General features: G+C 47.0%; 1 protein-coding gene across 1 annotated transcript in view; it reads left to right on the top strand.

Annotated features, from left to right (window-relative positions):
* The window catches only part of LOC138304560 (E3 ubiquitin-protein ligase RNF14-like), a 168,394-nt gene that overhangs the window by 130,908 nt on the left and 15,416 nt on the right, over positions 1-22,070 (top strand). The window lies entirely within an intron of this gene.

Raw genomic sequence — 22,070 nt, 5'->3', positions numbered from 1 at the left:
CACAGTCCCAAGTATTATCTAGGATTGGGGTTGGAAACCCCCTACTGAAAGATATTCTCAAACTTCCCTTGAAAGCTGCCCTCCATCCACCTGCAAGTCTAGTTTCAGGAAAACAATGGTCTTAGCACATTTTGCCAGTTCTGATCACCTTCAGAATGGCCACCCAATTAAAGCCAAGAGCGGCAGTTTTTCACTTTTTCACCTCTGTGGACCCCCACTGAATCAAACTGGAATCCAAGGAGCCTCACAGATTCTCTATTGGATGGAAGCCGGGGACCCGGAACCTAAGCAATTTCTATGATTTGAACCACACAACAATAAACAAAAATACAAAAACAAGCATAAACCAAACAAATGATCAAATATTGAAATATTTTGTTTAATTCGCAATCAAATATAGAAAGTGTTCACATTTTTCATTTTGTTTCTTTATTTGTAAATACTTTATTATTTTGATTTATTCATTTTTTGATATTATTTAATTTTGTAGAACAGTTGCGGACCCCAGAGTAGGCCTCGGGGATCCCAAGGTTCTCTGTACCAGAGGTAAACAACCACTGGCTTAGAACATATTTAAGCTGCAAGCCAACCTGCATAATGCATATCCCTTCTTTTTCTAAAATCTGTTTTTATTTTGTTATTACAACATTTTTAACAAGTACAGACCACTGTGTGTGTGGTGTATATTTAAGTGTGAGATAAAAGGAATATAGTAAGTGAGGATAAGGATGGGGGGAGGTAATCCTGAAGCCTGTGGAGCATGAGGGAAGCATTTGGCAATGATCAATAAGTAATCTCATTAATGTGGGCAAGTAGTACATATTATCATAGTATTTGTAGTGTTGCGTATTATCATACTGTTCTGATGTCGAAGGGGTGTGTACATTGCCACTAGTGACCTACAGTTACTCTGGGCTGGGGTGCAGTGATGTAATAGCATCTGGAATGTGCCTTTATATTCAGGTGTAGGGGTGCTAGCTAATCCGAGAAAGCAACCCGGGGGAGAGCTGCCATTGCAAGAGGTGATGAATCTTTCCCCAGTGTATGATACGTGTTCCTGCAGGGAGGCCACAGGTGCAAGATTCTACTGTAATATGTGCTGTCTGCAATGTTGCGTGCACAGAGAGTGCACTACTGAAGCATAAAGAGTTAACTGTGTTGACACTTATTGCCATTGTTCAGGGATGTCGGATGTCATTTTTAGCTTCAGTCCTGCTTATAAAGGTGTCCCATATCCCGCCACAGCTAAGCCTCTGTTGCTCAGTGAGCGAAGTGCCTGTGACTCAGCCCTGACCCACTGTAACAGCTCTCCCAGCCACTAATTGACATCTGGAGTGGAAGCTGCCTTCCACTGCATTGCTATAAGGCATTTGAATAGGACAAAGGCCAGGTCTATAAACCTGTGTAGGTGTTTCTCCCCCTTAGCCCCGGTGCATATTCCAAGTAAACAGGACTCAGGGGTAGGAGATAGCGTGTGGTTTGCCAGTTCCTCTATCAGTATAGTGATTCTGTGCCAGGCCCGCTGTATGGGCCGGCAGGTCCAAACCATGTAATAGAAAGTGGCTTCCTGTTCTCCCCAGCATGGGCATTCATTTGTCATGAGGGGGAACATGCGTTGTAGCCAATGAGGGGAAACATACGCTAATTAAATTGAGTAAACCGAGATCTCTGGTTGCGAGACACACACTTTACCTGTTGGTGCGCCTTAGTCCAGGTGGTAGAGGACAATGGAATAGAGAGGACCATATCCCATCAAGTTTTCACCCCCTTCTGACCTGTGTCAGTCATTTAAGACGGGTGTTATACAGCAGGGTTACAGCTTTTATGAGACCCAAGTCTGAAAATAATGTATGGAGTATGGGCAATGTAGAGGTTTCCGTGAATCCATTCTGCCAAGTGCTGTTTGTAAGCTGTTTCATGGCACAGTAGGTCAAGAACCGTCCTGGGCCTATGTTGTAGGTATCCTGTATATCAGTATATGCCATAAGTAAGCCGTCTCTAAAGAGGTCCTCAACCGTATTTAGCTTGGCTGTCAACCATGGTATGATGTGTGTTCAAGTCCCTTGCGCCCTGTGCACTAAGCAATGGGATTTTGGGGGAGTAGGATGGTATTGGGCCCTCATTCAGTAGAAATCTGCTCCAGCATATTTGGCCTGTGTCCATCAGGTTATTACAATTTGGGGAAGGGCAGGTGGGGTCTGTCAACCATGTCAACATGTCCGTCAGACCCAGCCTGTCGTGTACCATTGCCCTCTCCATTGTGGGGAAAGACCTAAGACAGGATAGTGGCTATTGTAATTGTGTCACCGCATAATAAAGTTCGAAGTTAGGCATACCTAGGCCCCTTTCTTCAAGTGGCTAATGCGTGGTAGCTAAGGTGATCCAACGCCCATTGTTCTGCTACATTAATTTTAACATCAGCCCATCTAATGAGTGAAAGAATGATCTAAGCAGCACCAGTGGGTGCGCAATAAAATAATATAATAATCTGCTGAGTATTATCATCTTTGCGATTGCCACGCATGTCAGGGGCGATAGTGGTAGTGAACCTCAAAACGGCAGCAACCCCCGGATCGAACAGACTGGTCGTCCCAAATTGCCCTTCCTGAGATCTTCAGTGGTGTGGTATATTTGTATGCCTAGATATTTAAAGATAACGTGACACCATGGCAGACGGTGCACCAGGAGAGCAGGTTGAAAATGCTCTGTGATAGGGGCCAGCAGGAATAAGCAAGTCTTCGTCCAGTTCACACATAAACTGGATAAGTCCCCGAAACGATCTAGTAGTTGCATGACCTTCGGCAATGAGGACGTGCTCTTGCGCAAATATATTAATGTGTCATCCGCGTAAAGGGAGATGATGTAGAAGATGTCTAGATTTGGGATCCCCCATTGCTGCGCCCTTAGTCGAAGGTGTGAAGCCAAAGGTTCAATTGCTATCGCGAATAACAGTGGTGATAGCGGGCACCCCTGTCTAGTGCTGCGGCAAATAGGTAAGCTGTCAGAGACGACTTGGCCCATTTTCACACGGGCTGTGGGATTAGAATACAGTATACTAATCCAGTCCAAAAATCCTGGACCAAAGCCCCTTATAAAGCAATGTCTCCTTTAAGTATGGCCAGGCAAGGGTGTCAAAGGCCTTTTGTTGTCCAATGACACCACTACCCAGTCATGTCCCCCACTTGGGGATCTATTCAATAAGTGCAAGAGCCGTTGAATATTAAAAAAGGTGTCTGTGCTGGGATGAAGCCTGATTGATTTTCGTAGATCAAGTGACCAATCAACAGGAGTAATCGATTTGCAAGAACTTTGCCCAGCAATTTACAGTCCAAATTAAGTAACGAGCCCATATGAGCTCACATCCAAAGGATCATGACCAAGTTTAGGCAGGACCACTGTTATCGCCTCTCGTTGAGAGTCAGTGAGATTGCCCCACATTTTTGCTTCATGTAGCACTTCCAGAAACGGTCTGGTTAGGTGAGCAAAAAATGTGGAGTAGTATTCTGCTGGCAACCGATCCATTATGGGGGCTTTGTTATGAGCTAGTTGGCTCAGAGTGGTCTGGACCGCCTCAATACCAATGGATTCTTCAAGATCCAGCTTTTGTAGTGGGGTGAGTTGGGTCAGAGGAAGATCAGTGAAGAAGTCCGTCAGTTGAGCCTGGGAGGGCTCAGGCTCCGCTTTGTAGAGCATGCTGTAATGGTCACGAAAGGCATCATTGATGGATGCCTGGGTGTTAACCACATCACCAGCATCCAACATAATAGCCCCTATGGGAGTTTGGTGTTGTTCACAGCGACTCAGCCACGCCATCAGCCTGCCAGAGCGGTCTCCCTCCGGGTGGAGCCTAGTGAGATAATGATGGTAGTCATGCCTACGCAGGCGTGAATCTACTTCCCTGTGTCGAGCACATAGCTCTCGAAGCATGCCTAAGCTTGAGCTACCCCGTGCAACTTCTCATTCCAAGATGCGCAGGTCCGTCTCTACCGAGGTCAGTTCACGTATCAAGACCCGTCTGACTCCCCCAGTTGCTTAGAGGCAGTGGCCCTGCACGACCACTTTGTGGACATCCCACTCTTAAGGCCTGCAACAATGTCATTGCCATATTTATCTCAAAATATCTGGAAATACATTCTGACAGCTCCTGGCGGAATGGAGGGTCGGTTAGCATTTCAGGCTGTAGTTGCCACATTGATATACTCATGCGCAGTCTGCACCACTACCCGTAGTAGACAATGATCAGACAACGTCCTGGCCAGGTTTTCCGCCTGCAGGGCATCCTGAGCCAGATAGGTTGGTGCCAGATTCAAGTCTATTCTGTTATGCAGTCTATGCACTGAGGAGTAAAAGTAGTATTCCCTCTCCTGGATGTGTTGTAAGCGCCATATGTTGTGCAACCCTAAATAGGACATGCACGAACGGAGCCCCTAGGACGTGGTTCTGTTGGGTGCACTCAACAGTGTGGGGTGAGATCTATCCATTTCAACATCGGGTACACAGTTAAAGTTGCCCCCCCTATATACAGGCAGTGGAAGGATCCTGAAAAAGTGCAGGCGTGGGGGATGTCAAAAATTCTCTGTGCCTCGAGTTGGGAGTATATATGCCGGCTAGTGCTAAGGGCATGCCATCCAGTGAGTCCTCTGCCAGCACGCATCTGCCCCTCCTTACCTACAGTAAAGTGCCCCAGGCTATAAGGAACATCAGGAGCCACCCAGATTAAGACTCCCCTGGTGAATGCTGATGTTGTCGTGCCATATGCTTGACCCCTCGATTTAATCTTGAGGTACTGCAATTCCCCAAATGTGAGGTGTGTTTCCTGAAGTATCACTATCTGTGCATTGTGACGTTTCGAGAATGTATTAATCTGATGCCACTTGGCGCATGCCGCCATGCCTCTCACATTCCATGTTAATACATTATATTGTGTGACATCCACATGTGCGTGTACGTATACATTACGTTGTGTGCATGGTGCCTGTGTCCTATATCTGATGTGGTGTCACACTTAATGACATAAATAGGGCTGTACCTCCGATTCCCATGTCCCCATCCCTCCAGGCCACCCAGCATCTGTATCAGGAACCATGAAAGAACATAAAGAATCACAATAACATCAAACCCCCCAGGCTGATGGCCAACAGACCCATAGCCACTGCCCCCCTTATAATCCCAACGGAAACTAAAACCATTGGAGTGTTGAAAAAAGTCCATTCGGAGAGCCATGTTGGGGGCATGAGTGTTCAAGTGGGGCACACTAGGCCACTCTGGCTCATTTCTAGTGTGATCAAACCCTCACTACCCCAGGTCCCCAACAATCTTTTGACTTTTGTGTACTTAGAGTAGCTGCCAGGACCCCTGGTTGCAGCTATGCCGGGTGTAAGCAATTATAATGTCAAGTCACTGTTGAAGTTGTAAGTCTGCAAATTGGGCCATGTTTAATCCTTATTCTGATAAGGGAGTCCAACCATTTTGGCATGACTATTCGCTATTTTCTGTGTCAAGCTTGTAGCATCACCTCCACCACCGCGTTAATGCATCCTCATTCGAGCGACAGTCCGCGCCAGATGTGCAAGTAAGGGTAAAGATTGTCTGCTGTAGGTGGGGTGATAGCTGGTCCCCGCAGGGAACTGATTCTTTTGCCACTGGAGTGTCCTACTGACGAGTTGATGTCCGAATCATGGTCCTCGCGGAGGACAGCAAATGGATTTGATGCGTGTTGAGTTGCTTCGATTAGTGCTTGCGCCTGGCCCTCTGCTGCCTGAGCCTTTGTTGGGCGCGCCCTAACACCAGATCTCTTCTTATTTCAGTATCAGGGATTCAGCCAATCCTCGAACAGGGGCTCCCCTCAGGTCGATTGTGCCATGCTGTTGGCATGTAGCCACATCCATGCATCCTCTGGGGTGGAGAATATGTGGGTTTTCTCCCTGTACACTACCCTAAGTCGTGCTGGAAAGAGCAGCGCATATCTGATGTTGTGTTCATGGAGCTGTTGCTTAACCTTGACATATGAGTTTCTCTTGCACTGCGCTTCCATCGTGTAGACTGGATAAACTGTGATGGTGGTATTTCTAAACATCCACGGACCCTTAGTCCAGAAGCACTGGAAGATGAGATCTTGGTCTCGATAACTAAGGAGATAGGCAATCAGTGGCTAAGGTGGGGCGCCAGGCGGTGATGATTTGCCCGGTATCCTGTGTGCTCACTCGATCGAAAAGAAGGCTGGCACTTATTTCCCTGCACCATACTCGTCAACCACTGTTCGAGGAAGAGTACAGCATTAGGATCGTCTGCGTGCTCTGGGAACCCTAGAAAGCGTACATTGTTCCGCTGTGATATTCCTTCCACGTCTACAGCCCCAAGGTGTAAAGAGGACACTTCTGCTTGTAATTGAGATATCTGAGTCTGAAGTTCCCGAACCACTGGCTGCACAGTTGCTAGGGATGACTCAGTGTCATCCACTCTGCTGGACAGTTTACAGTAGTCCACACAGAGTAGATTGACTTCCTGCGACACAGTGTAGATTTTAGTTTCTAAAGCAGTTTTAGTGTCCAGAACCACTTGGAGAAGCTACTCGAATTGGCAAGAGTGAGCTTGTAGTTAATAGTCATCTGTTGGAGAGTGACTGTGTCATCCCTGGAGGTTACTGTTGGCACAGGCAGAGTCCCCTCCGAGGACAGGGATAGCTTTGCAGATTTGGGTTTCACCATACTAGTGGCCAGTGGGCATGATTAACGTCTGAAGACCTTAAAGTCCCAGAGCTCGGGGCCCAGGCAACCGCGGCCAGGCCCAGCACCTCAGTCCTGGTGTTGTAGCCCAGTTAACGATGCCTAGGGAGGCAGGGCAGTGTCACTCCAGCGGCCCCAATACCTTCCAGGGGTCAGTGCCCAGCGCGAGAGGACCAGCGCGCCCAGAGCCCCAGGCGGCAAAAGCACCAGGCCTCGGTGTCCACCCCAACCACAAACCTGATGGTAGGAGTATTATCTCTATTGGCAGGTGACCCAATTACTACGGGATCTAGGAAACTCTGGTTCCTACTGCCTGGGGACCAGGGTGCGGTTATTACAACAGGATATTAGAGAGGCCGGGAGCAGAACTGGGTATTAATCGTCCGCTCTGGTCAACATCTTGGCCATGCCCATCTCATATCCCTACTTAATTGTAAACGTGGCAGTGATTGGCCCACAAATGCACTACTTTGGGGTCATCCCTGAAGAAACAGCCTCCAAGGAAAACAGAGCTCTTAAACATGCCTTCTCAGGGAGCACACTCATGGCATGGACCACCATTTTCTCATCCATCAGAGCCAATCATAGCCCCATTGGAATTATAAGGCTCTAGTAATAAACTCATTGGAAGGTCATTTAGAGTGCAGTTGAACAAGAGTACCACTGTAAATCAGCGATGCTTTTGCCCTGCCAAATTTGGGGTTGCCCCACCCTGTTTAAATATCGATGTACTTCTGTCGGCAGAACTTCAGCTGGCTCTGCCAGTGGAAACCCTTGACCTGGTGGCCCATCTGCCACTGGGCCATCTGGTCATATTGACCACCCTAAGTAAGGCAAGGTGGCACAGCAGGTAACTCTCACTGGATTTCTCTGCCTGGAGCTGCATGATACCTGTCCCATCTGCATACCTACTAAGAAAGCCCAATAACTATGCTGTGACCATCAACTGAAATTCCTTATCTTTCAGTACCAAAAAGTAAAGCTTCCATTCAAATTTCCTATCTTTCTTTTGATTTGTGAACATTTTTCTGCATGGGGAAGCGCAGACATATTTGCGACGCCTGTGTTTGCCCCACAGTGATTGTTGTTTTTTTTTCTTTATGAAGGCTGCCCCTGAATTCATGCCCTTCTTGCCTGCTTCACCCCTAAGGGCATTTTGCCACCTCCAACTGCAGCAAAGTCTAATTAGACTGTGCAGTGCAGGTAGTGAATTGTTCTTGAGCAAACTAATGCTCTCTCTTTTCAACCATGCTAAATGTCACTTCTACTGGAATATGATCTCACAATGTATTAAAGTTTTGCAAAACAATAGTGAGTCAGTTACATGATTGTCTTTCAGAATTATTCCCATTCTAGAATAGGATTTATGCACTGAAAAGAAGAAAATACAATCTCTTGCTGGGGCATGAACTAGTCTCTAAACCTCTGTCAGATCAAAAATGCTTGCAAAAACCTCAGAGTGCCTGCATTGTTATTGTTACGTTTAACTAAGTGAATAGAACTTCCGTCCTAAAATCTGGAACAAGTTTAAAGTCCTTACCCTCATTTAAGTTTGCATAATAGAGGACGGTTTAAGATTTACAAACGTCAGGGAAGATGGAGATCCTACAGGAATTGTTCATGTACCAGCTATGAACATTTCACTCTACTGACTTTCTACATAGCTTCTTAGCTTCAACATCCACTAAATCATTCCCATTAAAAAACTGTATGTCAGGTTAACAGTGCTTCAGCATTTCATTTTTTTCTTGCCTTGCTTTTAGGTTGGTGGAGCCACTGATATTTCATTAATATGTGATACTATTCAAATAGCAGTCATATGACTTTTGTTAAAATGAAAACAATGGCAACAATCTAATTAGGTTATTTCCCACTCTGCGAAAACTGTCTTGCGTGGACTTGAATTGCAGCTTGGTCTACTCATGGCTCTCTAGTGCTAGCACTTGCTTGTCTTTGAGCCATATGCCTGATAGCGAGAAGGAAGGCAATATGTGCACTCACTGCTGCACACGGGCACATTTTTCTCACCTCACCAAATTCAAACACTTCATGTACATTTACACTACATTGTTATATGAAACATCTTTGGGGCCCAAGTTAAGATGTATTGAGTACCCCCTATTTCAGAACAACTTCGAATACATAAGCTCATATATAATTAAATATATCCTTTATGTATATTATATATAATGTATATATTAAGTGGTGTTGTGATTATGTGTATTTAATCCCATCAAATTCTTGAAACCTGCATTATCACCTAAGAAGAGCAGGAGATCCACCAGTAGCATACCAATGTCACCTTGTCCATTATCAGTCAGTATTTCATGGGATGCAAGCAGGTGAACCATCAGAGTCAGCCTTTTGATTCTAACTGACTAGCAGATAGGACTAACAGCATGACAACCTTGTTGAAAAGGAAGAGCCCATCTGCTAAGGGGCAGCAGTTACTCTTGTGTGGAAGCTGCTCCGGCCTATGCCTTCACGTTGATGTTTACCAAGGATGGAGTGGGGGTTGAGACCAGAAAACGTAGCTCTCATGAAATAACTCATTGAACTTTCATTGTTTTAGTCCAACGCCAGAATTCCCCCCTGCTTGCTCTGTCACCAGTTTGGTGGGTGCTCCCTGATGGGTTGGTCAAGTCCATAACATTGTGTTGCCACCATTTCTCAACTTCCTTCTCTGGGTCTGAACTCACAAGATGTGCCTGTTTTGGATTTGACCGAAAGCTGTTCTCCTTCATTCGATAAGGTAATAGAACAATATCACTCTGAAGGCTCTGCAAAGTACCAAACGTCCTAAAAATCCTAAGAACCAGGAAAGCTGGGATCTTAAGCATGAGACGTTCAGGCTGGAATGGTACACACCAGGATGCGGAAACATAGAAACAGTGAACAGGTGGTCATGCACAGAGAACTAAGCAGGAGCAGCATAAAAAACATTTGTAACGATCCAAAGACAACAACTAGTCTGATAAGACAGTTCGATTCTGTATTCAAGGATAAAGAATAGGCTGCCAGAATAAGCATCACCCCAAGTCAGTACAGGTACAGATCACTCATGCAGAGAAAATGATTTGCAAAGACAGTACCACATCTACTCAAATACACACCCACTCAGATCTAGAAAAAGGTATTAGTCATGCATTTTATTGTAAAGTTTGCCAAGACTAAAAAAGAAATGTCAGACACTACCCTCACAACTGTTATGGCTTAAATGGTGGGCTAATTGACCGAATACCCACTGCATTGAAAAGAGTCAAGTAGTGTCTTATATCGGCATTACACATGGGTAGCTAGCAGTTTGAAAGTCCCGCTACCCTACAACAGAGTACAAACATGGGCAACATCTCACCTTCCGAATAACACTATGCTCACACATCCAGGGTAGGTCGGCGAAGCTCCCCATCATAAACTCTCTCTGGAAAGCCCCACAACCCAAAGTCAGCACTCTGCATTAGGATGCTCTAACTGGCCAAGTACTTGACAATCTGCACAATATATAAACATAACTCAACATACCATAGAATGACATTGAAGTGGCCAGAATTACTTTAGGCCAGTCCTCCTCAGAAGAAGAAACTGGGGGGTTCTTCCTAATTAAATTAATATACAGTATTGAAGCCGGTGTAAGGCCCTAGTCTTTGCAGTCTAAGCAAATCATTTTGATTTTTTTTTTTAAATCAACCCCCAATAAAGTGCGACAAAGACCTCTCCAGAGAGCTTATGTGACCAATTTTGCATTTTAAATCTTGAGCTTTTTTAAAGTTTTATTTTACAAACTTTTAATTTCATCTACGTACTAAAACAAACCAGCCCGGTCTCGGAATTGGCCTTTTAAATGAGTGCTTGATCTTATACAAAAGTTTTGATTTCGAGGAAAAATTAAACCGATAATAACAGGGCAGAGCCGATTTCACAATTATTCCATTCAGCCTCGAGGTGTGATAAGAAAATGAGACATATCTTCGGAGTAGATGCATTAAAACGTTTCTGAAACTGTAGCAAGAGAGCTACTGAAAGCAGTATAATCATATTAACTAACTTGTGCATAGGTTTGTAGCCGAGTCGTTGTCCATAAAGTATTTGCCTTCAGCACTTGTGCACAGGATGGTCAGCATTTTAGTGTCCTGGTCTGTGGAGCCTTACCTGCTGTCGATAGGACGAACAGAAGGAAAAGGAGACGCCAAATCTCTGGGAACGTCCATCGGGACACAGTCAGTGACACAGGTTTATCATAGTGTAAAAGGCTATTTATTTAGGACAGGATTGCTTTTAGCAACATAACATTTTAACATGATCAAATCAACTTTTAAACCCCTCCCTTTGAAACTTTCCCCCAATCTTCCTTTTCACTCATTCCCCTCACTTTTCCTTCATTCACCATCTTCCACTTCCATACACCCACACATCCCCCTTCATCCTTTTGTCCCCAGCCTGCTTAGGGCATCCACCACACTGTCATCCTTGACCTACTTCTTTGTATCCCCTGGAAGGGTGGCCAGGCCCGCATCTGACTCTCCACCCTCCCCCATCTACTGTCACCCAGCCCAAACCCTTTAGGCCAGTGGTTCCCAACCTGTGGTCCGGGGACCCCTCGGGGTCCACAAAGTCTCCGCACGGGGGGTCCATAACTGCTTTGAAAATTATATAATATTAACAGGTTAATAAAGTGTACATAAATAAAGTGGTGAAATGTACAAATGAAAATTTTAAAACGCACTGTAAATGTCAATGAATTTGAAATTGGAGGCTAAAAATTACATTAGTATCTTCGTATTGATTCGGGGAGCAGTACAGGTCCATCAAATAGAATATAGTATGGGTGATGTGTGGCTTCAACTCAATTTAGAAAAGCTCCAACCTTCCTATTAAAATGTTGATGTTTTTGTTTATATTTGTTTGCAAATTAAATAAAATGTGTGCATGTATTTGATGAATGCTTGCTTCTGTATTTTTGTGTGTATTATTTTGCATTTTAAACCGGGGTCTCTGACTTCCACTAATGACTTAGTGAGGGTGTCCCCTAAGTCCAATAATGATTCAGTTGGGGTCCCTGGGTTCCAGTAATGATAAAGTGGGGGTCCACAAAAGTCAAAAGGTTGGGAATCACTGCTTTAGGCATTTTGCTGCCCCACCATCAAACCCCCTGAAGCATTTCACGCCCTTACACAGACTCTCAGAGCCACATCTTTGCACCCTACAAATCCCCCACAATCAAGCGAAGCTCCGTAAGATAATATACATTACCCAGCTCAGAGAGGTGCACACCATCATCCCTGAATAGCCCTGCTTCTTCCTCTATAATCCCTTCATGCTTCAGTACTTTAATGTCATGAGCCCCACAGAAAACCCTCATTGCCTGATTTAGCTTTCTTCGAGTCCTTTCCATAGCCCCATGTTCCATTGCCCCTCTCCATTTCACCCTGAGCACAAACTCAGTCCAGTCTATGCATGTGCCAAGCATTTTTTGACAGAGCAAATCCAAATCAAGTTACATATGTTGCAGTAGGGTGAGCCCAGAGAGCCTTACCAGATCATTCTCCCCCAGGTGCAACAACAAAGGATCTGGGCATCCCCAGTTTGGAATCATAGATGTTAAAAAAGGAAGTAAGGCTCCCCACCTCATTCTGCTCTTCCCCCACCACAACACCTCGTGGCGGCTACTTGGCAGTCCTAAGGAATGTCTATAAATCTGCCTCTTTGCATACTTCACTGCCCAGTGTATAAACAAATACCCGACCAACCATGTGACCAATTTCAACCTACTTGGGCCAGGCACACAACCTGTTAAAAGAACAAATGTTAATATACAAACATACCAACCCCGTTTCCCCGCCCCAAAACAAACCCCGTTACCCCCACCCCAAGACAACTAAGGCCGGTCCCACAATCAAGCCCGCACGTAACGTCCACAACACTTAGATCGCCACCTTCCAATACGCCTGATCTGTACCCAATCCTGACCCAAACGAGCTGCCACTGTTGTCGCCCCTATTCGAAAAGAATGAGTACCAAAGCACTGTGCCTGTCTCCCGATCCGCCACAACACATTTCACAGTACCGACAACAACTGGAATGGTGTGAGATTTGTCCCATCGGCGTGACTAAATACACCGACTCTGATGATCAGCCCCTGGGACTTAAAACCCACCCACTCTGAAACCGGGCATGCAGCAGGATTGCCTCCTCTACACAACCACACCCATTTTCCCCTCCCATCTGAATAGTCTTTGACTTTCAATGCCAGATGCCAAAGCGCCCTCCTTGCAAACTCACCTCTTCTATTCTCATGCCACTGGCCCTTCCAACACCCAAAAGTTCAGACATCTGGAATGCCCCAAAAAACACCCAAACCATACACAACCTGAATAAAGCAAGGTCGTGCGCATCCGCGCAAAAACTGGCAAGACGTGCAGTAGTTCCAATGACAAATCAAAAGTAATAGCTTCCAGCACAACCTTACCATTCCCCTGTCTGACCTTACCCCAGCCCTTCAACATTCTTCTCAATATATCATCCTTTGCCTAATCAGTGCCAAAAAACAATTGGCCATAAAAAGAAACACCTGCCAGCTTACTACCTATGGTGGCTGGCGCCAAACCCTTTCATATCAGAAACAATACAAAATGCAACACACAGGACTCCAACGTGTCCATACCTTGTACCCCAAAATTCCCCTCAAAACGTTACAAATTCTGAAACTCCAACCATGCAAGTCGATAACTCTTCAGAGTAGATTCTGCTAAGGACATCTCCACCAGTCTAGTGATCATCATGCCCCAAACTCCCAAATGTCTGCCAGGACCGCTGTCTTGTGCTGATTTGCTCCTGGCGCCAAACTGTGAAACCGCTGCCACTGTGAATGAGACAGGAAATCTGCAATAGCATTGTTCACCCCTGGGATATGCGGCACATTGAAAATGATATTGAAAGTTAAACATCAAAGCATAAAACTCCTGAGTATCCTCTATACCCTCAGTTTCCTTTGCTGTCTGTCTGTTGACCAAGTCCATGACTGTCTTATTGTCCACATGAAATACCACTGTCCTGTTGGCCAGTTCGTCACCCCACACTGTCAGAGCCACCAGCAACGGCAAAAATTCCAAAAAGGCGATGCTCCTGCCCTGAGCCAGCCACTGTGCTGGCCATTCTTCCACACACCACCTACCATAGTCTGAAACCAGAAAGCCTCACTGCATCAAAGAATATCTGGACTTGCCAAATCGTGTCCTCCTCCTGAAAAGTAATTGACACCCCACTGAAATTCGACAGGAATGACTCCCACACTCTGATATCCTCCCACACGCCTACTGAGATGCGAATCCAGTGGTGTGGGAGAGATGCTCCCGACATTGCCAGACCCATGCACCTACAAAAAGTCCTGCCCCCACGAATCACTCTGGATGCAAAATTAAGGAAACCCAGGAGCTGTTGAGCCATCCGCAATTCAATCTTATGCAAGGACCTGACTTGTTTCAGGAAGATCAGAATCCCCTCCACCTTCCCTGCCGGTAATCTAGCCACCAAAGCCTCAGTGTCCAGTTCTATCCCTAGGAATGTCAACACCTGACTAGGGCCCTCCATTTTTTTCTGGAGCCCAGGGAATGCCCACTTCATGAGCCAGCCATTGAAACCCTTCCCAAGCCCTCCTGCATGAGTCAGAAACTGACTGTCCTACGAAAAGGAAGTCGTCCAAATAATGTGTCACCTCCCAATGTCCGCTGACCTTGATAAAAACCCACTCCAGGAAAGTACTGAAAGCCTCAAACAGCGCACATGAGATGGCGCAACCCATAGGCAGCACTCGATCCAGATAGATTGCCCCGTCCAGTTGCATCCCCAGCAAGGCAAAGTCCTCAGGATGGTTAGACAGCAGCCGAAAAGCTACTTTGATGTCACACTTGGCTAACTCAACTCTTCTGCCACATCCACGAACAAGCCGAATGGCATCATACCACTGATGCATATACCACCCGCGTGTCCTCCTACGCAATGAAATTGTTCACCGACGCCCCTTCCAGCGTATAAGGCGGAATTCCCCTTTACTTTTTTTAGGAACCACACCCAAAAGCGAAATCATCAGATTCTCTATGGGCCAGTTGTAAAATGGACCCACAATCCTGCCCTCAGACACCTCTTTCAACACTTTTGCAGCCACCACTTGTGGCAGTTCTTTGGCGGACCACAAATTGTCCGCTTACCTCCTCACTCTCGGCCCCTGGTTACCTATGTGAAATCAGTCCTTGAAACCCCATTCCAATTTTCCTGCTATGTCCACATCTAGGTACATGCGCAACCAAGGTAGCAGGCCCTAAAACTTAATTGGCATAGGAGCCCTTTGGTGCAGGAGCGGCAGGCATCCCCCTACCTTTGGCCGATCTCCACTGCTCCGCCGGGCTGGACAGCGAAAAGCATTGCATAACCAGGTGTTTACCCCCACGTCGAACATTCATGCTTGAATCAACATGGGTGTCTGGAGCAGAAACCTTTGTTAAAATTCCAAAAGGCCCCTGAGGCAGGAGGCTGGGATCTCTGTGTTGTACCAGCGCCACCCTGAGCGGAACATGACTGAAAAGACTTGTACACTACTGGCAAACCGCTAGTGTCATGTGTGGATGCTGCTGAGTGTGAGGATGCCATTCATTGCATCCACAGTTCGGGATCCACGTCCCCCCAAGCATTATCCGGGTTGATGCTCACTCATGCCCTGAACTCTTCGTGGTAACTGAGCCTACGCAAACCCCCCAAAATGCATTTGGGCCTTGCGGATAATATCCATATACTTAAACAGTGCTATGGCCCTATCTGAATATTTCTCACAATAAATGCTGGCATATATCAAGAACGCCGAGTTCCAGTTGTCCATGGTTATTGGTACCCTGGGCCTCCTTGCCAGTTCTCATTCCTCCTCTCTGGATCCCTCTTTGGCCTGTATATCCCTGTGCAGGAGCTTGAAAATGTCCATGTATTCATGCTGCTAAATTCTAGCCTTAGGCTTGTCAGCCACATGAGAACCTAAGGGCATCGCCAAACCCATATATGGTAGCCGTTTTTTATGCCCTCCACCGTCATTACACTCAACCTCAGATCCTTTTATCAGGGCTTTGTCCCCATCCTCACTAGCCATCAACGTCCCTTTGTCAGTCGCCTTTGCACTGTATCCCACGCACTGTATCCCACCTGTGGCGCACATGCTCCAGGCTCCTCATGAACAGAAAAATACCCTACCCCCACTGACTTGTGCGTACAAGCCATTGACTGGGCTGGCGCTGCACCCCATACAGACCACCAATCACCCTTACCTCTCAGCCGGGGTTCCACAGCCCTGTGCCTTTTGCCCTCTTGCAACCATGCTCCTCCTTGTGTGACTCCTCCTGTGTCTGCATGCCAGCCTGACGGTCCTGGAAACAGAAGCCAATGAGGGGGTTATGCCGCTCTTGTGCCCTTTTTCCATCCCCCGCGCACCTCGACATCCCGAATCTCCCCGTTTTCCCACTCGTCCAAATCATCCTCATAATCAAATACCACCTCATTGTCTGCAATCTCACACCTGTCATCATCTTCACCCCCTTCATCCGTCACAGCACAACACTCTTCCGGAGCCTTTCCCCCATGGTGTTTGTGATATGTGCTGCTGTTCCATTCCTGTGCCATAGAGAAGAACCCCAAACACCCCTCTATTTCTTCAGACCAACATCCCAGGTCCGTCTTGCGCCCCCCTGGCACTGACGTCCTTCTGCCATCCTCCACTGCTGACTTTGACTCTCCTTGCCTCTTCTGACTGTCTGCGCCAGTGGTGCCCCTAGCGCAGCCTGACCCCCTCGGCCGCACCAGCCCCCTGAATCCTACCGCTCCCCCTGTGGGGAACCCATACCCAGCTACCCTGACCTACCCTGGTATCATCACTACCCCAAAGCCCTCCCCACCCTACTTGCATTTCAATTGTCGCTCTCTACCCAAGGACTCCTCCCTCTCCCTACAGAGCTGGGCCCACCTCTCCTCTATCTCCGCAACCGCCTGCCTTTGCTCACAGATTTTGGCTTCAATGTCCACAGTGGACCAGTCTGTGCCCCCTGACTTCGTTGGTGGAATACCCATGTGGTCCCTACCTGTGTGACCCACACTGCCCTCAGCTGCCTGGCTCTGACCCTCCACGCCCTTTCCATCCTCTTTGCTGCACCCACCCTTTGTCTAAGGCTGCCTGGCCCCCCTGCATAGTTTGGGCCTTCCCTTGCCCCTCCTCTGCCCAGAGGTGCCACCCATCCCTTTCAACCACTGTGAATCCCCACCTACGGGGTCCAGAGGCCCATTGGCCTCCCCAATTGTGCCTGCCTCTCCATTCTGCAGCCCCTGCCCCTCCTCCTTTGTAAACTCAAAGCCTCCACAGGGCCCTGCACATGTTGTGCACCTTGGGGCCCCGTCCCCACCTCACCCGCTCTATTCCTCACATCGGGCCCGCACATGGGCCCGTTTCTGACACCGGGGGAGAGGACGCGCTGCACCTCTCTCCCCCGCTGACTTCCTGCGTGGTGTGCGACTCGGCAGGCGGCACACAGCAACTGCTGCCGCTATGCCTCCTGCTGCGGCGCGCGTAGGGCATGCCATTCCGACTCAGGCCTGGTCGAGGACCCCAGGCATGAGGAGGTCAGCCTGGCCGGCTTCGCCAAGGACGTGAAGCGCTCCAGCACTGCCTCAGCAACGTGGTCTGCCACCATGCCTACCGTGAAATACACGTGACCGTAACTCACACCAGTCAAACTTCCTACTGCACGGTGGGCAGGCAAGGAAGAGGCCATTCCCTACCTAATCTCCCTATATATACATACCCTTTTTTCCCTCCCCTACTATCCTCCCCACCAGTCCCAGCCCTCCTGCCCACACTTCCCTCCCGAAGACTCCTGTGGAGAGACTAGACTGCGTCTGCTCTCCATGGGGCCCTCCATTCCCGCCAGGCAGCACACAGAGAGGCCAGTTCCCATGGCCACAGGCCTTCTTAAATTGTATATATATATATAGTTTATAGACAATTAAACTTTACCAATGGTCATTAAAGGCCTAACTAAAGAACAGTTTGGGTATTCTGATGGCACTGGTGACCGGAGTTTGTAGCACCTTTAGGAATATACGTTTCCATGTTTCACCCGGAGGCTCCTCTAAAACTGCATGAGTAAACAAACAAGAATCAGCCTGGAAATAAAGCTTCTCACTGGCTTTTTTACCCAAAAACATGGACAGAAGAGTAAGTCCATCTCTTCCTCAGATACTGATGCTCCCGGTATTTCTAACTTCGGGTTTGGGATGTTTGGAACAAACATTTTATCCAATTTTAAACTTGTATTCTAGTAACTAAACATATTTATACTTTTCTACGATATTTAATGCTGTCATTACTTTTTATTGATTGTGTGTAGTAATATTCATGAGAAGGGGTGCAGCTAAGGTTCAATTGGATTTTTCCATGATTTTTATCTTCCTTGCTGTTGCAAATGATTTCCTTTGGTAACAACTTCTGGGGTAAGACGTGTAAATTTACTTGGTGTAAGAAATAAACACAAACTCCCATGTTTTTCCTTCAAATGTGTATGAACTTTCAGTTTCTGTCAGTGGCAGGCACTAGTTGATACAAGTCTGGCATGATATCATGCTCAGAGGCAACGTTTAAGGACACGAGGCATCTCAAAACTTAGATTATTTAAATGCAATGCAGGATAAGCTAAACTGCTCTTCTCGTTTGAATCAAAGGGTTCCAGAGATATGCTTTTATAAGCATCACAATTGTTGTGTAAGCCTTTCTCACAACCTGTGGCTCTCTGAATGAGGCTGTTTACTTTGGTTTCTAGTTCAGTTTTCATTCTAGATTCATACCAGACTAGGATCATAACTATCAGTTTTACCTACGGTTTTCTCTTGCATCTGCTGTTGTTTCTGACGGTTAACCGGATCTGAAATGTATGGCCCTGCTGGTACATTTGAAGATAGGGCTTGAGAGCTCCGATATGGTGTTTCTGCTTTTTTTAGGGTTAGGTTAAGGTGCTTAAAGCTATTTTTATGATTGAGGGATATTCCATAAAATATTATTAACACTTAGATTAGTGTTTAACCTGTCCTGTCTTTGAAAGTCAGTTGTAGGATGAACTCGCCTTTACTACTGATAGCTGTCAGCTGTAACAACAGAAAAATATTTCCAAAATTTTACTGGAACCCAGCACAAAAAGTCAAAAAAACTGCCCACAGGGCTGCCATGCTGTCGGTTTTATCAGGTAAATATTCTCTGTCCACCTCAACACTGCCTTTTTCTTTGTGTGGAAATGGCACCATTCTCTTTATTTTCTTTTTTGATAATGATCACACCTTTGCCACCGCGGTCAGACTGTAAAGATTCGAGCTATATGTCAGTGCCAGTTACTATTTACCTTCTGCTGTAAACATAATTATTGTCAGCAGTGGGTTGTGCTATATACAGCATAACTGAAGGCTGGGATAATGCTCACATTCATGTCATTGCTAGAATCCAGAATTTACCTAATTAATCTAGAACAGTGGTTCTTAAACTGTGGTCCGCAAACACTTTAGAGTGCACATTTCACATTTTAATATGTTAAGTAAATGTTGAGGAATTTGCAATTGGAGGCAAAAAATTAAGTTGATATTCTCAGATTGAGTCTTTGGAGCAGTGCACATGCATCAAACAAAATATACTATGGCTTAGGGTGGCCTCATTTGAATTAAAAAAAAGCCCAGTCCTCCATTCTATTTTAAAATGAAAATTTATATTTCTTAGATTTATTTGTAAAGTAAATAAAATATTCATTGTTTTTGTATTGTTTGATAAATGCTTGGTTCTGTATTCTTGTGTATTGTTCTGAGGTTCAATTAATTGTCATTGTTTAAACCAGGATGACCGGCTCCAGTAATGGTTCAGTGGAGGCCCTTGATTCCAACAATGATTCAGTGGGGGGGTGGGTCCCCGAATTCCAGTAATGATTAAGCTGGGGGTTCACAGAAGAAAAAAGGTGAAAGATTTACAGCCATGAGTATTTCCTCGAATTTAGCACTGGCTTGGAACAACTTGGTTGTGGCTTTATCCCTTGGATAAGGTGCCCTCTTCTTTGGGGGTAAGTATTTCGTACGTGAGCACTGCATGGAGATAGTTCTGTTTGGGATTTACCGGTGAAATTCATTGGAAGGGCCCTTTATAGAAAGCCTCCGAGTCTGTGCTGTCATTATGTGGACAAGACTGCTCGGGTCGTCGCTATTCCTAGTAGCAGGCTTATCTCTCCGTTGCTATCCCTTCCTCCTGCTCCCTCCCACCACTCCTTCGTTGCCCCATGAAAGTCTGTATTACTCATTAACTCATACGTTTCTTTGCAGGGCCACCTCCAAGAAAGCACTTTAGCACTCTTAAAATATATTGATTTAGTGGCCGATTTAAGTGGCACACACCATCTTAAACACATTTCTAACAAATTAGAACATTAAGGCCCTCATTACAACCCTGGCGGTCAGTGATATAGTGGCAATAATACCACCAACAGGCCGGCGGTAATAAATATAAAATTATGACCACGGCGGAAACCGCTCAGATAGACAGCCACTTTAACACACCAACCGCCAGGGCGAAACCAACATGCACCACAGCGGTAACCGCCTACAGCCAGGCGGAAGACAATGTTCCACCCACTGTATAATGACACACCAAGCAGCCACCTTTTCCGGGGCAGTACCAACAACATTAAAAGCTTGGTGGAAACACTGCACAGAAGGGAAACGACTCACCTCTGGAGACTCAAGGAAGAACCACGCCGCCATGGATCCCAAGTTGCATGTGTTCCCCATGCTCGTCTACATTCTGCTCAACTATGCACACCAACGCCGACAAAGACAACCACGGTGAGTACTGCCGCCTAGCACACAGGGGAGGTGGGGAGGAAAAAGAGAGTGACACACACATCGGCACCCCCAACACCATACACATAACCAGATGCAGTAACATTACATGTTTACCCCGCACCCCTCAGGAATAATGCAAGGACAAAATCAATTGATTAAAGTGAGTGTAATAAGATAAAATAGTATAAATATGTGCATCCAAATCAACAAGTATATACATATTTACAAATGTAGGGACACTGCCCAGTCCTCAATGTCTGTGGGCCACAGGGCCACATCACATAGTCCAAGGCCCCACCTCACTCCTGCAACAACACGGAGAGAACACTGCAGGGGCATCAGGTCGAAAATAGCCAGGCACCTCTAGGGGACAGGGAATGGGGAGCAACTCACCCGGAAGATGGTACAACGCCACTGGTCCTGGAAGGGGCAACATGCCCTGTCCTCTGTCCTGGGGAGTGCAATGTCACAGTCTCTCAAGTGGCTGACTTGCCCAGTAGCTCTGGAGTGGGCAACATGCCCTGTGCCCTGTCCTGGGGAGTGCAAGGCCACAGTCTCTCAAGTGAGTGACTTGACCACTGGCTCTGGAGGGGGCAACATGCCCTGTGCTGGGTCCTGGGGAGTGCAAGGCCACAGTCTCTCAAAGTGGGTGACTTGCCTACTGGATCTGGAGGGGGCAACATGCTCTGTGCTCCATCCTGGGGAGTGCAAGGCCACAGTCTCTCACGTGGGTGAATTGCCCACATGCTCTGGAGGGGGCAACATGGCATGTGCTCTGTCCTCTGGAGTGCAAGGCCACAGTCTCTCAAGTGAGTGACTTGCCCACATGCCCTGAGGGGGCAACATGCCCTGTGATTGGTCCTGGGGAGTGCAAGGCCACAGTCTCTCAAGTGGGTGACTTGCCCACTGGCTCTGGAGGGAGCAACATGTCCTGTTCTTAGTCCTGGGGAGTGCAAGGCCACAGTTTCTCAAGTGGGTGTCATTACCACTGGTTCTGGAGGGGGCATCGTGCCCAGTGATCTCCATCCTGGGGAGGATGAGGTGAGTGGATGGCTTCTCCCCTGGTTCTGGAGGGTGCATCGTGCCCAGTGATATTCATCCTGTTGAGGATGGGATGAGTGGATGGCTTCTCCACTGGTTCTGGAGGGGGCATTGTGCCCAGTGATCTTCATCCTTTGGAGGATGGGGTGAGTGGATGGCTTCTTACACTGGTTCTGGAGGGGGCATCGTGCCCTGTGATGCAGATCTTGGAGAGTGCAAGGTCACAGTTTCTCACCTGGGTGTCAGACCCACAGGATTTACAGGGTCCAGGCAGCACAACAGCCCATGGACGGAGGACTACACACTGTCCTCCAGCGGTGACGGCTGCTCAGTGGTGGCAGTGGCGGTGCTGCTGGTGGAGCTGGCAGTGGTAGGGGGAGGCTCCAGCCTTTCCCCGGCAGTCTTGATGGT

This window comes from Pleurodeles waltl, chromosome 7, assembly GCF_031143425.1.
Source record: "Pleurodeles waltl isolate 20211129_DDA chromosome 7, aPleWal1.hap1.20221129, whole genome shotgun sequence".
Classification (NCBI taxonomy): domain Eukaryota; kingdom Metazoa; phylum Chordata; class Amphibia; order Caudata; family Salamandridae; genus Pleurodeles; species Pleurodeles waltl.
This window is presented reverse-complemented; position numbering and strand designations above follow the sequence as displayed.